Genomic DNA, 12,929 nt, shown 5'->3' on the forward strand with positions numbered 1-12,929 from the left:
AGAGAATAGATACTAACTTTGATGATAATTATAGTATCACTGAAATATCGCCTTACTACAACTTGGGCCCTTTACCTAGTACCTCCAAAGAGTGTCTCTCCATGGGGACTAAAAATATTCCAGAAAAATTCACAGAAATATCGCCTCAATACAACCTAGGTCCTGTTCCCAGTACCTCCAAAGACTGCCTCTCTATAGGCACTAAAAATACGTCAGAAAATAACACCACCGGAGATAGCAAAACCATACCGATATTCAACCTCTCGAAGACTAAATTAGACACTACTGCCATCGACCTATTATCTCGAGGACTCACCTTTATCCCGACCACTTATCTTGATCGATTTAAGTTGATGACAGATATTCAATCATTCTTCCGCAAAATCCGACTTAAAAGATTTTTTGAGGATAATCCCATCCAGACCAATGACAACTCCACAGGACTTAGACCTAAATCCATTTTCACCCCCACCCTAGACCAAGTTGGCCCAGAAGTGGGAGTTTTTGAAAAGGTGGTCACCGCTAAAGTCCAGAAACTTCTTTCTTTTGTCCCTAAACCTGATTACAACTTGAATTATTCGGAATACCAATCGTTTAAACAACTTGCTAACAACACTGAGTTAACCATCAAACCCGCAGATAAGGGTGGTGGTATTGTTGTTATGGATAGCCCAGCATATATACAACAAATGGAGGCTATGCTCGCTATTCCGGAACACTATACCAAATGTAGATCATATCCAGAACTAAGGATTAAAAGAGATATCCTGGAGATCACACAAAGAGCCCTCGAGAGGGGTTCTATTTGCATGCAAGAATTCAATTACCTCAATGTAGAACATCACCGAATACCTATTCTATACGGAGTGCCCAAAATACATAAAAATACTTCCAGCCCTCCGTTCAGACCCATCGTGTCCACTATAGGGTCCTTGACTGAACCCCTGTCTATATATGTGGACAAAATTCTACAACCGTTGGTATCTAACCTCAAAGGGCACATAAAAGACACGGGACACCTCATTAGGGAAATTGAAGGCACACAGTTTAATATCCACACAGACTTTCTAGTGTCTATGGACATCGTAGCCTTATATACTAATATTCCACAGCTAGGGGCCCTTGAAGCTGTTAAACACACTCTGGAGAAAAATAATACCATGGTTGATCGATTATTCCTACTAGAATGTCTAGCAGTTGTACTAAAAGAAAACTATTTTGAATTTAACGGACAAATATTCAAACAGATACTTGGAGTAAGCATGGGCGCCGCCTGTGCACCCAATGTGGCGAATATATATATGGGTGAATTTGAATGCAAGTTCATTTTCAATGAGATAGCCCCATTCAGCGAAAACATAAAAAATTGGTATTGTTTTATTGACGACATCTTTTTTATATGGAGTGGTCCGGAAGAACAACTGCATGAATTCATGGCATGGATTAACTTATGCGATGTTCACCTCAAGTTTGGCCCCAATATTAGCAAATCCCAAATAGAATTCTTAGACATTTGGATAAGAATTATTGATGCCAAGATTGAGGTGAGTCTGTACACTAAACCGACTGCCAAAAACACCCTCCTCCAGTATTCCAGCTTTCATCCCCGTAGCCAAAAGGACAACATCCCTTTTAGCCAATTTTTAAGGCTACGCAGGAACTGCACCACCATATCCAACTATGATATACATGCTGAGGAACTCAAACTAAAGTTTGCAAGTAGAGGGTATCCCCATAGACTCATCAAAGATGCCTACAAAAGAGCTAAATATCACGACAGAACCATTTTGCTGCAACCCAAAGAACCAAAAGCTGATGAGAAATTGGTTTGCATTACGACTCATTCCAACATTGATCACAAAATCCGACAAGCCATCAATAAAGAATGGCATATTCTAAACACGGACTGCACCAAAAAGAACCTCTTGAAGCCGATCTTTGCATTCAGACGTAATAAAAACTTAAGGAACTCGTTGGTTAAATCCAAAGTATCCACTACTAACTTATTTGTACAGAAATCCATCACTGGAAATAAGCCTATTAGTGGTACTCACAAATGTGGGAGTTGCCATGCCTGCCCATTTGCCATGGTGAAAGATGAACTGATCTGGGATAAACAGCAATATAGGTTCAAAGAAATGACCAACTGTCGCACTCGAAATGTAGTGTATCTTATCCTCTGTCCTTGTGACAAAGGATACGTTGGAGAAACAAGCAGAGAGTTCCGTGTACGCTTTAGCGAACACAAGTCAGCAATTCTTAATAAACGCGAAGGAGCACCCCTGGTGGCCCATTGGATTGAGAAAAACCATAGCATCTCTGAACTAAGGTGGCTCATTTTGGAACACATACATTCCTCCAACAATACCAATGTGGATGCCATCAGACGCAAAAGAGAAGTATTTTGGATATATGTCCTTAAGACTCAAGAAAAAGGCCTTAACGAACATCTACCCTGGGAAAATGCTATTATATAAATTGCCCCCTTCTTTGGCACCACTCCCTGAGGATTCCATGGACCTAACTAGCACACCTCACATTGATTCTATCCCACCCTTAGACACAGCAGGTAAGCGGATTGGATACATGCACGCCGGATATGTACAAACTTCCCTAAAAGGATATATATTACCATATAAGAATAATGTTGGCCCCATCTTATCCACATTGAGGGCACTATATTTATTACCCTTAAACCAGTTTTGGTATAGTTACTATAAGAAATTACATTTCTTTACCTTAAGAGATTTATCTTAAATACATCTGTGTTATGCCGGGCCGCATCATATCCCTACTTCTTTATCCACACCCGTTTTACTCATCATGTGCGCTTTTTTCTCACATATATATAGGTTTTATATAACATCAAAGAGTTATACTCTGTCTTGAGATATATATATCCCTTATACGCACCAGAGTAATCATTAAGTATCTATCAGGGACAACTATAATCTTTGTATTCTATACCTGGCTGTGATTATTTTTTAATAAGGATGAAATATCATGCCTGGGTTCTGCTCAACTTTGATATTGATCTTCAACACACTCTAAGATGTCCGCCGATACAGACTACCTGCAGCCCTGCATCTCTAATGGTGAACGCATGGTCAGGCCGCGTTCCCGTCTCATTTGTAGTCCTACCTCAGTGTCCACTATGCAATCACCACTTCCTGACTTTCCTTATTAGGGAAACGCCAGGTATCACCTGCTAATGACGAAGAGCGCAAGCTATGGCACCCTTCCCGAACTTTAGCTGATCGGAACGGTAAGAATTACATGCAGCTCCGATTTCTCTATCCCCACGTCCTTTTATCCGTGTAGAAGACTGGAATCAACTATTGCAGACTCAGTTAAATAATTGTTTCTAAACGCCGGTTTATTCTCTTACAGAAGTACTGCTTGAGCATTGGCAATTATACTCTAAATCGGATACGCTTAGCGACCGTTCGTCACTTGATGGACGAACTAATAAATCTGAAACCCAAACTTTAAACAAGTACGTGGCAATTCCTGACAAGCTTCGGCCCTACTGCCCGGTAAGAGGTTCCTCTGATCATTATCATTTCATGTCTGTTCCTATAACAATGACAGTATTTTCCTCATGCCGTCATCTCAGTCAACTCCATTATAAATTTAATTTAGACTGACGTTTTCGTGCCTGGAGCATTACATGACCGACCAGAATCACACTTGAGATTTTCAGTCGTTCGCATATACTGCACTAAGAAAGAGAACAGGTAACCAGTCTGTCTGCACTTAATTAAACCGCGCATTCACCCATATTACTTTTTAGGACGCGCTTCCCCATTATCTTCTCTGAAATTGAACTTTGTGTAGCCTTTAAGGCAGTTGATAAGTTACTAAACATATCTGACCGGTGCATTGCGAGAAATAATATTGGCATCAAACGGGAAGTGTAAATCCCTCTCTATCGGGATAAATAATTGAATATAATTATATTTTCCCCAGAAGGTACAGCTTTCAATTGTAAAAGAACTCCCAACTTAGAATGAACTCCTCCACGCCTTGTACTCTCGTGGCAAGCACTAATTGGCATTTTTCTGGGAGCCTATTATGCCATCATTATTAATTTTAGTCATTGTTTCTTTCCCTCCATAGGGTTAAATATCTTAGCTAAAGATTTAGGATTGTCCGTATTGGTTCCCCTATATATAAGAATCTGCCACTGGCAAGTATGTTGAGATTATTATTCATTACTCAAAAATCTTTTTTTTCGTCTATCTATTCTCTAGTTTCATCTTCTCTTAGTTTAGGTGATTTGGGACTATTACACATATCAACCTCTATCTTTGGGTGCTTGTATCAACACAGATATAAATTGTGGTTTGTATTCTTTTCTCTTTTTATGACTCCTGCTCCATTTTAGCCTTAAATAAATGTAAAGGTAGTTAAATAAATTCCCAATCACTCATTGTGATTCTTTGTACCCACAGATCTACGGCTGTAAAAAAGATTTCTGTATAACTGTTGCATAAGAGTATTGAACATCAAACTAGTTCTTGAAGCCTTTTTTCTCGTCTGAAAGACCACAGTTACACGCCCTGAAGAAGGAGCCGGTTAAGATCACATTTGAGCTCCGAAACGCGCGTAGGCGTTGGTCCTACGGTCATAATCTACAACCAATGATTTTTAATTGTTAATTGTTACAGATTTATTGTCTTCTATTGTGCGTCTATATATGGTATATATGTTTTGTCATTTGTATAATGGTTGTACAATTAATTACAAATTGTGCTTCTACAGTTTGATGTAAACCATATTGTATATACTATTACACAACAATTGATCAAAAAAATGATTTAAATATATAAAAAAATGATAAAAATAATTAATAAATGAAATAATACAGTTTTACATACCGTCTGCTGTGGGTATCATTTCATTGTATGGACATATTGTCTTCTACTCAAGTGATATAGTGTAGGAAGTTTTGTTTTTTCTATTGTTATTTTCCCTGAGCCCTTCCTCGCTTATCTATTTATTCAGGGTCCCTCTGTTGTACTTTATTGAGTTTGTCAGTGCATACATGAGTCTGTGACAGTGACAGGCGAGTGTGTACAAATATATATATTTTGAAAATATTTTCAAACAATATTCGCGATGTCGCTGGAATAGTGGCAACCTTGTTGCAAATATCGGGCATGATTAAAAATATATATTTTGGACACATAACTTGTGTCACTGACACCCCCATTTCTCACACATACTTTCACCCTGACCCCTTATGTTAGCTTTCACACAAATTATCAGCCCCAGGAACCGTTCCCGATCAATAAAATGTCAGCCGCAACTTTCTGTTCAGCTTGCATCCAGCCAATCACAGCATTCCCGCAGGTGTGCGCATTTGAAATTTACCGCAAAATCGTTGTGACATATCCGTGACCAGTGCAAAATCACCGCAAAATATCCACAGACAGAGATATCACTGAATTGTTCGGCTTTAATTTCTCAAACACTACTGAAGGGATTTGCACTAAATAACAAAAAGCACAATCTGCGTAACAAAATCTACCTTTCTGCCAAATTTGATGTAATTCTGTCCAGCGGTTCTGGCTGTAGGTTTGACAACATGTTTCTATGGGAATTAGTATTACAAATGCACCCTTATTTCGCAGCCCAAATTTCTCGGTCCCCATTGTATGGATCTCCCCAAAACTTTTCATGACACACATAACTTACTTTGACATTTATCATGGGAAATTTCTTGAAGATTGGTCAAACGACTCCAAGTTATAGGCAAGCCAAAAAATGCTTTTTCTAAGGAAACTAGGTCCTAACTATAACTACTTACTGGCGATGGCCATTTGGTTAGATGTATATATTTATATTTATATATATATATATATATATATATATATATATATATATATATATATATATATATATATATATATATATATATATATATATATATATATATATATATATATATATATATATATATATATATATATATATATATATATATCCTTCTGACAGTCACCAGTAGATAGTTTGATTTAGGACCTAATTTTAATAGACAAAGGTTTTTTTTGATTTGCTAATAACTTTGGCACTGCTTGATGAAGCTTCACAAACTTTTTAACCTAGTACTCCAGCCCCTTCAGCTGCTGTCTGGAAAGTTTTGGGGTGATTCGGCAAGCGGGGGCTGAGGAGAGGGGGGATCTAAAAACATGTTTCCCCATGCAATTTCCATTAGGGATTTTAGACACAAGTACAGCCCAAACTGCTGAAAGGAATTACACCATATTTGGCAGAAAGCTAGCTCCTGGCCTAGAAAGAGTCATTTTTTCCAATACGGTGTAAATCTGTTCAGTACTTATGGAGTTAATAAATAAAAAAAAGATTTATGCATATCTTGAGATGCAAATCCTCCGTGGATCTGACAGATCTCATGGTGAGATCTGATTGGCTGCCACCACTTCAACGAGGAAGTGGTAACTACCATCTTGGGACTCGAGGCTCAGTGAGAACTGAGAATTAAAAAAAAAAAAGACAAGCGGGCAGGGAAAGAATACCCTGACCCCCTGGGCCTGCTGGTGCCCAGGGGGTCAGGGTGCAAATTCAGAGGTTCCGCTGCAAAATATAACTTTAAAAAAACAGGTGTGGTCACCCACGCTTCCCCCCCCCCCAGGTCCTGGGGGGAATTTCATATCTTATTTTGGGGAAGGGGGTGCACATGGCCTCCACACCCTGGGGCCCGGACAATATTCAGAAGAGGAGGGGGGCCGTACCCAACTTCCAGGGCCTAGCCATAACTATAGTGGGATGGGGTCATACGCCTCCCCTCCCAAGCCTATTTCAACCATACTTCTCTGGGCTTGGCCGTAAAAAGTGAGACGGCTGTGGCCCCCCTCCCTTGTCTGTTTTCAGCTCCGGAGACCCCAACCCCTGTGGCGCAGCCATGCAGAGAAATGGGAGAATAGTCTCCCTCCCAGAGCCCTTAATGGCCCCGGGGACCCCTTCCCCCAGGCCGGTTCCATCTATGTCCCAGGGTGGCCACCCACAGGACCTAACGGTTTTCCTGCCCGCACTGCAGCAGGCGGGCAGGGAAAGAATACCCTGACCCCCTGGGCCTGCTGGTGCCCATAGGGACCTCAAGGGGCCAAAAATGTGTTGTTTTTTTTAAATTTTGCTGCAAATTCACAGAGGTTCTGCTGCAAAATAAAAAAAATTAAAAAACAGGTGTGGTCTCCCACGCTCCCCCCCCCCCCCCCAGGTCCTGGGGGGAATTTCATATCTTATTTTGGGGAAGGGGGTGCACATGGCCCCCACACCCTGGGGCCTGGACAATATTCAGAAGAGGAGGGTTGCCGTACCCAACTTCCAGGGCCCAACCTTAGCAATAGTGGGATGGGGGCATACGCCTCCCCTCCCAAGCCTATTTCAACCCTACTTCTCTGGGCCTGGCCGTGAAAAGTGAGGGGGCTGCAGCCCCCCTCCCTTGTCTGTTTTCAGCTCCAGAGACCCCAACCCCTGTGGCGCAGCCATGCAGAGAAATGGTAGGATGGTCCCCCTCCCAGAGCCCTTAATGGCTCCGGTGACCCCTTCCCCCAGGGCCGGCTCCATCTATGTCCCGGGGTGGCCACTGTAGGAAGGTGGAATCTGACTATATGGTTGCCCCCAACTTTTTGCCTGGTATTTGAATGGTTTTTGACTAGTCTGGCTGGGATCCTGCTATCCAGGACCCCAGCCTATCTGCTTCCTCCCTAAAACTGATGTGAGTACCCTAGGTACATACCAATTGGATACTGAGGACACCCTGTCAGCCCCTTGTAGATGGTACCCTAGGTACCCAGGGCATGGGTCCCTCAGAGGCCTACCAGGGGCTGCAGCACTTATTGTGCCACCCCTGGGACAGCCATACCAAATGACACCACCAGACCACTACTGTAGTCTGGGTAAGGTGGTGCTTGCACTCCTTACAGGGATATAGGTATCCTGTATCCCACTTAATACAACACATATATCCTCACAGGTCACCCCTAAGGCAGGCCTTGCTAATCCTACAAGGCAGGGTGCTGAGATATGTGTGAGGGGGAACCCCTACCTGAGTAGGGCCCCTCTGCAACCTTCGTAAAACTATTGCTGGGTTTTTTGTAGTGTAGCCATACCATATACTCTTAACCGCATTATAAGTAATCGCGATAGCGTGATAACTTGAGAATGGCTACACAGAACCATATCGTGTTTGGTGTCAAACATGTAGGAATCATACCCCCAATCCAGCCATGGGACTGAGGGCATGATTCCCCCCTGCTAGAGGGGCGATATGGGAAAAGCGGCAGAATTTAGACACCAATTTAAAAGTGCACACGTAGTACACAATGGATGCTACCCGCCACCCACACGACTCTGGCTGCCTGTTGCTGGGCAGAACTCCAGCCACGGCAGCTGGACAATAGGGATCTTGTTGCAGGGAGGTGCTCCCACCTCCCCAGACAGACTATGTGGATTGGAACTGGGTGGATGCACCATAGAATGTGACTTGCACGTAGGCTTCTCCAGTGCCTACTTCTGCATACACCGCCTCAAACCGGTTCAGGGGCATCCTGTCCCCTGCCCAGACGGGAAACCACACAAAGGGGAGAGGATGTAGCCACCCTTTCCCGCCTGAACTCTCATTGGTGGGCTCTGATCTGGACACTCTCCTAATCTTTGGATAAATGTGAATACAGGGTCCCCAGAGCCTCAGATTATTCTTGAACTTCATAGACTTGAACTTCGACTTGCTGCCACACAGCTGAATGAAGAAATCTCACTTGGGGTAAAGGAGTTATCCCCCTGCTTGGCAGGCACCTGAAACACTGCAAGTGACCCGGTTGGAACCTCGCTGCTCCTACGGACATCGACGACTGTTTCCTACCTTGAGGTGGGTTTCCAAGCATCTCAGAGGCCAGTGAGTGTGCACAGCAAACCTCAGCACCGTGGACCCCGTGGGTGCCGAGATCTCCAATACCCCAGGACACCGGCCACCTCTTGCACAGCACCCGACCCCGACGAGTGGGGAAGTTGTGCTTTGGCCCATTATTGAGCCAACCTCTCCGCATCATCTGTGCCAAAGATCGACGCCCTAGCCCGCTCCGGCAACCCGTGGGCGCATCTTTACGCATGCCAAATTGCTGCCTCCCGTGGTCCCTTGTCTCTCGACTGGTGGGCCTTGGCGGAGGTCAATCTTCGATTCCAAGAGTTCCCCTGATTGCTCCAGGCCTGCTCTTCAGTCTCCTTGCTGGAGACCTCGCTCAGACCTCGTGGGTCTGCACCAGTAGCAGTTTTGTGTTTCTTGCGTGGGTTGCGGTTGCCAAGGCTTAGTGGATCCAATCTGGACACTAACACCGCAGCGACCCTCATCCTTTGTGGTACAGTCGCCCTCCAGAAGCTGGCCTTCCTTGACGCCTCCTGGACCCCGTGGCTGACGAACCAAGCTACACCTCTTCTACCTGTAAGCACCCGTCATTGAAGGGCTCCTTCTCTTGAGCCCCCTGGTCACTGTGCCGTGACCCAGACTCTGTCCCCTCTGCTTTCAGGTCCTTCTCGTCAAGATCTACATTTTCACTCTTCACGACATCGACGACGCTTCTTGCTAGCAGCAGTTCTTCACGTTGCCATTGAAAATCAGCTCGCGACCCGACATCGAAAACGACCTATGCACCCGGCTTCCCTGGGGCAGGTAACAGTGGTTCCTCGGTACTCTCGTGGGTGTGGGCCCTTCAAAAGCTTAACTCTAAAGTATTGAACTTGAACTCCTGCTAGAAGTGTTTTTAATCTTGTAAAATTCAACCGCGACATTCTCCATAGGCTTTAATAGAGATCCCGACAGTAGCTTTAGCCACTGCACGCGTCTCCCGTGGGTCCCCTTCCTCACTACCTTGGGTGGTTTCACAAGGGGCCAGCGACCCTAAATGCCCTAGGCATTGTCTGTAGAATTGTCGTGGTTCCTATACCACTTTTTTTGATATATGGTTCGGTCCCCCCCTGGGGCCCTATGATTCCAGTGCTATTTATTGTAACTATCAATGCTTGTTTGAATTGTATCTTTACCTCTAGCCTCATAAAGAGACTAGTGGGGTTATTCCTAGAATAAATGCATATATTTTATATACATACCTGTGTGGACTACTCTTTCATTTGGTTATTCAAGAGGTTATCTATGGTAAAACAATAAGCTTAACACTCCTTCAAGACTTAGCCTGAAGGCTGCTCTCCACAGCTACCACTAGGATAGCTTTCTTTAAAGGTTGTCTTTAACCTATCACCATAAGAGTCGAATTGGACTGGTACAAGGTGTTCCCTATAACTAGAGGACAGCATATGCCAGGCCAACTTCTCACAGCCACCCACAGGACATAACGGTTTTCCTGCCCGCACTGCAGCAGGCGAGAATACCTATTTTTGCTCTAGCTTGCAGGTGCAATTTCAAAGCTCCCGTCAAGCAAGAACAAACACGAACCCGCTCCTAGCTGGCGGGAGCTTTAAAAAGGCTCCCTCCCGCTGGGAGTGGACTTCAGATCAATATCCCCGCCCGCTATGATGCGGGCAGGGAAACAAAGCTGAATGTTGCTCCAGCCCACAGAAAACAGCATTTTTACCTGTTCCCTGTGGGTGGGAGCAATGCCGGCTCTCGATGCATGCTTGGAACAGGCTGGGACAGCAGGGGCCTTCGGACTCCCCCGCAGCCCCCATCGAATATTTAGTGGGTGCCCTTGGTTGGCTCCAGGACACTCACTCTTTCTTGGGATGGGGTCTCCGGGGCTGAAATCGATCTGAGGAGGAGGCCCCCTTCCCCTCTAGTAATAGGCCAGGGCCTATGTTATGGGTTCCCGGGCATCCTCAGGGGCCAAATTGGCCAAGGGAGGGGTATATGTGCCTCCTCCCCTATACAATAGGGCTGGGCCCTGGGAGATGGGGTCCTCACTGCCAAAATCAGCCCAGGGAGGGTGGCTGCGTGCCCTTCCCTATTTACAATATGGCAGAGATACTGGAGATGGGGTCCATCTGGGCTGAAATAGGCCTGGGGACAAGAGTGGCTCCTCCGTTACGGCAGAGGAGCATTGTCCCAGTGCTGATAGCTGTAGGAGAGTAGGGTCTGCTTTCTATGTTCACCCCCACTTTTTGCTTTTGCTTTACTGGTTTTCGACTTAGATGTGGCTGTGGGCCTGCTAACCAGACCCACAGCCCTGCTGCTCTCTCTCTAAATTGATACTATGTACTTTAGGTGCATAACCCAATTGGATAGGATCACCTTATTGGCCCCTGTACAGTGTACCCTAGGTACCCAGGGCATAGGTGTACCCTAGGCCTACCAGGGGCTGCAGCATGTATTATGCCACCCCTGGCCTGGCCTTCCATTATGACACAACTGGCTGATCACTCAGCTGGGGCAAGGTCGTGTAATCACCCCTTGCTTAGGTGTAGTATTCCTATACCTAACTTACATATAGACACATGTGTACCTATCAGCCACTCCTATGGCAGGCCTTAACAATCCTGGAGGCAGAGTAGTTGGTAACATGTGAGATGGTGCTCTAGCATGAGATGAGCCTGTCTGCAGCTTTCGGAACCATGTCCTTATAGCTGTTCTATGATATAGCCTACCATATACTCTTAAAGTACCTTATAATCTTAAACGGTTATGGTAACTATGGTTTGGCTTTATCAAAACATGTCGTGTAAGGTGTCTAACACTTTGGAATAATACCCCCATCCCATTTCTGGGGATGAGGATATTATCCCTCCCTTCTAGAGGGAGAAGACATGTTGTAACCTACTTACCCGGTTAAAGTTAACCAGAGCCACAGCATCACAAAATGGATGCTGCTGCCACAGACACGAGTCTGACCTCCTGCTGCTGGGAGTGATCCCGGCAAGGGAGGCTTGGACAATAGGTTTCCTGCCTTGGGAGGTGTGAGCACCACCCCAGACAGGCCTTAGTGTATTGGGGCAGGGAGGGATGAATAGACTGAGACATGCCTGGGGCACACAAGGTGTCCCGTGCATAGTCCAGTTCAAACCGGTGCTGGGGCACTCCAGCCCCAGTCCTGGCGCGAAACTGGACAAAGGGAAGGGGGTGTAACCACCCCCCTCCCAGGTCCCACCCATAAGGCGTGACCTAGCAGGTAACCCAGCCCCCCAGATTTGGATAAGAGTGGTAGCTGGGCCCCAGGAGATTAGATTATCCTGAACCTGCAACTTGAACAGAAACTCTGGACCTTCGACATTCGACGAAAGAAGAAGACTGAAGAATCTCCCTTGTGGCCAAGGAGTGGCTACCCTGTGCAAACAGGCACCATCAAGAGACTACCCTTTGCTTTGCTGAAGTTCTACGAGGGACCGACTGCAGAGCCCGACCAGAGCCTTGACTTCCAGACTTCTCCGACCCTGATCCACATCCACAGCCGAGCTGAGATCCGTGGAGGCGACGAGAGACGTGGGACCGGCTACCTGGGAAAAGTGGCTAGTATCTTCAAGCGCAGCTTCTGAGGCACCCTCGAAGTTGTGCACCGGGGATTGAGAAGCCCCAACCCCAAGCACCATCTGCACCGAAGATCAGCCCCCCACACTCCACGAGTCCTGCGTGGGGCCCTTCTGCATTTTCCTGCTTGCCGCGTGTGTCCGGTTGCTTGCCCGCTGGCTAGTGGCCTTTGTGACGACGCATCCTGAAATCTTCACCGCTGGTTTGGCTCCTCCAGACTGGCTCCTGCTTCTTTGAAAAAGAGAAGCACCCCAGACCTTCCTGGTCTGCACCAGAAGCAAGTCCTCCGTTCTTCGTGGGTTCCGCTTGCCAAGGCTTGGTGAGTCCTAGTCCAACTTCGACGCCGCCGACAGCAAGAGCCTTCGTGGGACAGCTCGCCTCCTGGTCCTGGTCGTCCTCGACATTCCCTGGTCCTCGTGGCTGCAGCGACAAGCTT

At 45.8% G+C, this 12,929-nt stretch overlaps 1 protein-coding gene and 1 long non-coding RNA gene across 2 annotated transcripts in view; both read left to right on the top strand.

Annotated features, from left to right (window-relative positions):
- LOC146798533 (solute carrier family 35 member F3-like) overlaps nt 1-12,929 on the top strand; it is a 131,022-nt gene that overhangs the window by 90,729 nt on the left and 27,364 nt on the right. The window lies entirely within an intron of this gene.
- LOC146798534 (uncharacterized) lies at nt 3,711-4,790 on the top strand. The gene is made up of 3 exons (XR_014969177.1): nt 3,711-3,737; nt 4,120-4,193; nt 4,455-4,790. It is a non-coding gene; the product is annotated as an uncharacterized LOC146798534 (long non-coding RNA).

The sequence above is a fragment of the Triturus cristatus genome, chromosome 9, assembly GCF_964204655.1.
Source record: "Triturus cristatus chromosome 9, aTriCri1.1, whole genome shotgun sequence".
NCBI classification, from domain to species: Eukaryota; Metazoa; Chordata; class Amphibia; order Caudata; family Salamandridae; genus Triturus; species Triturus cristatus.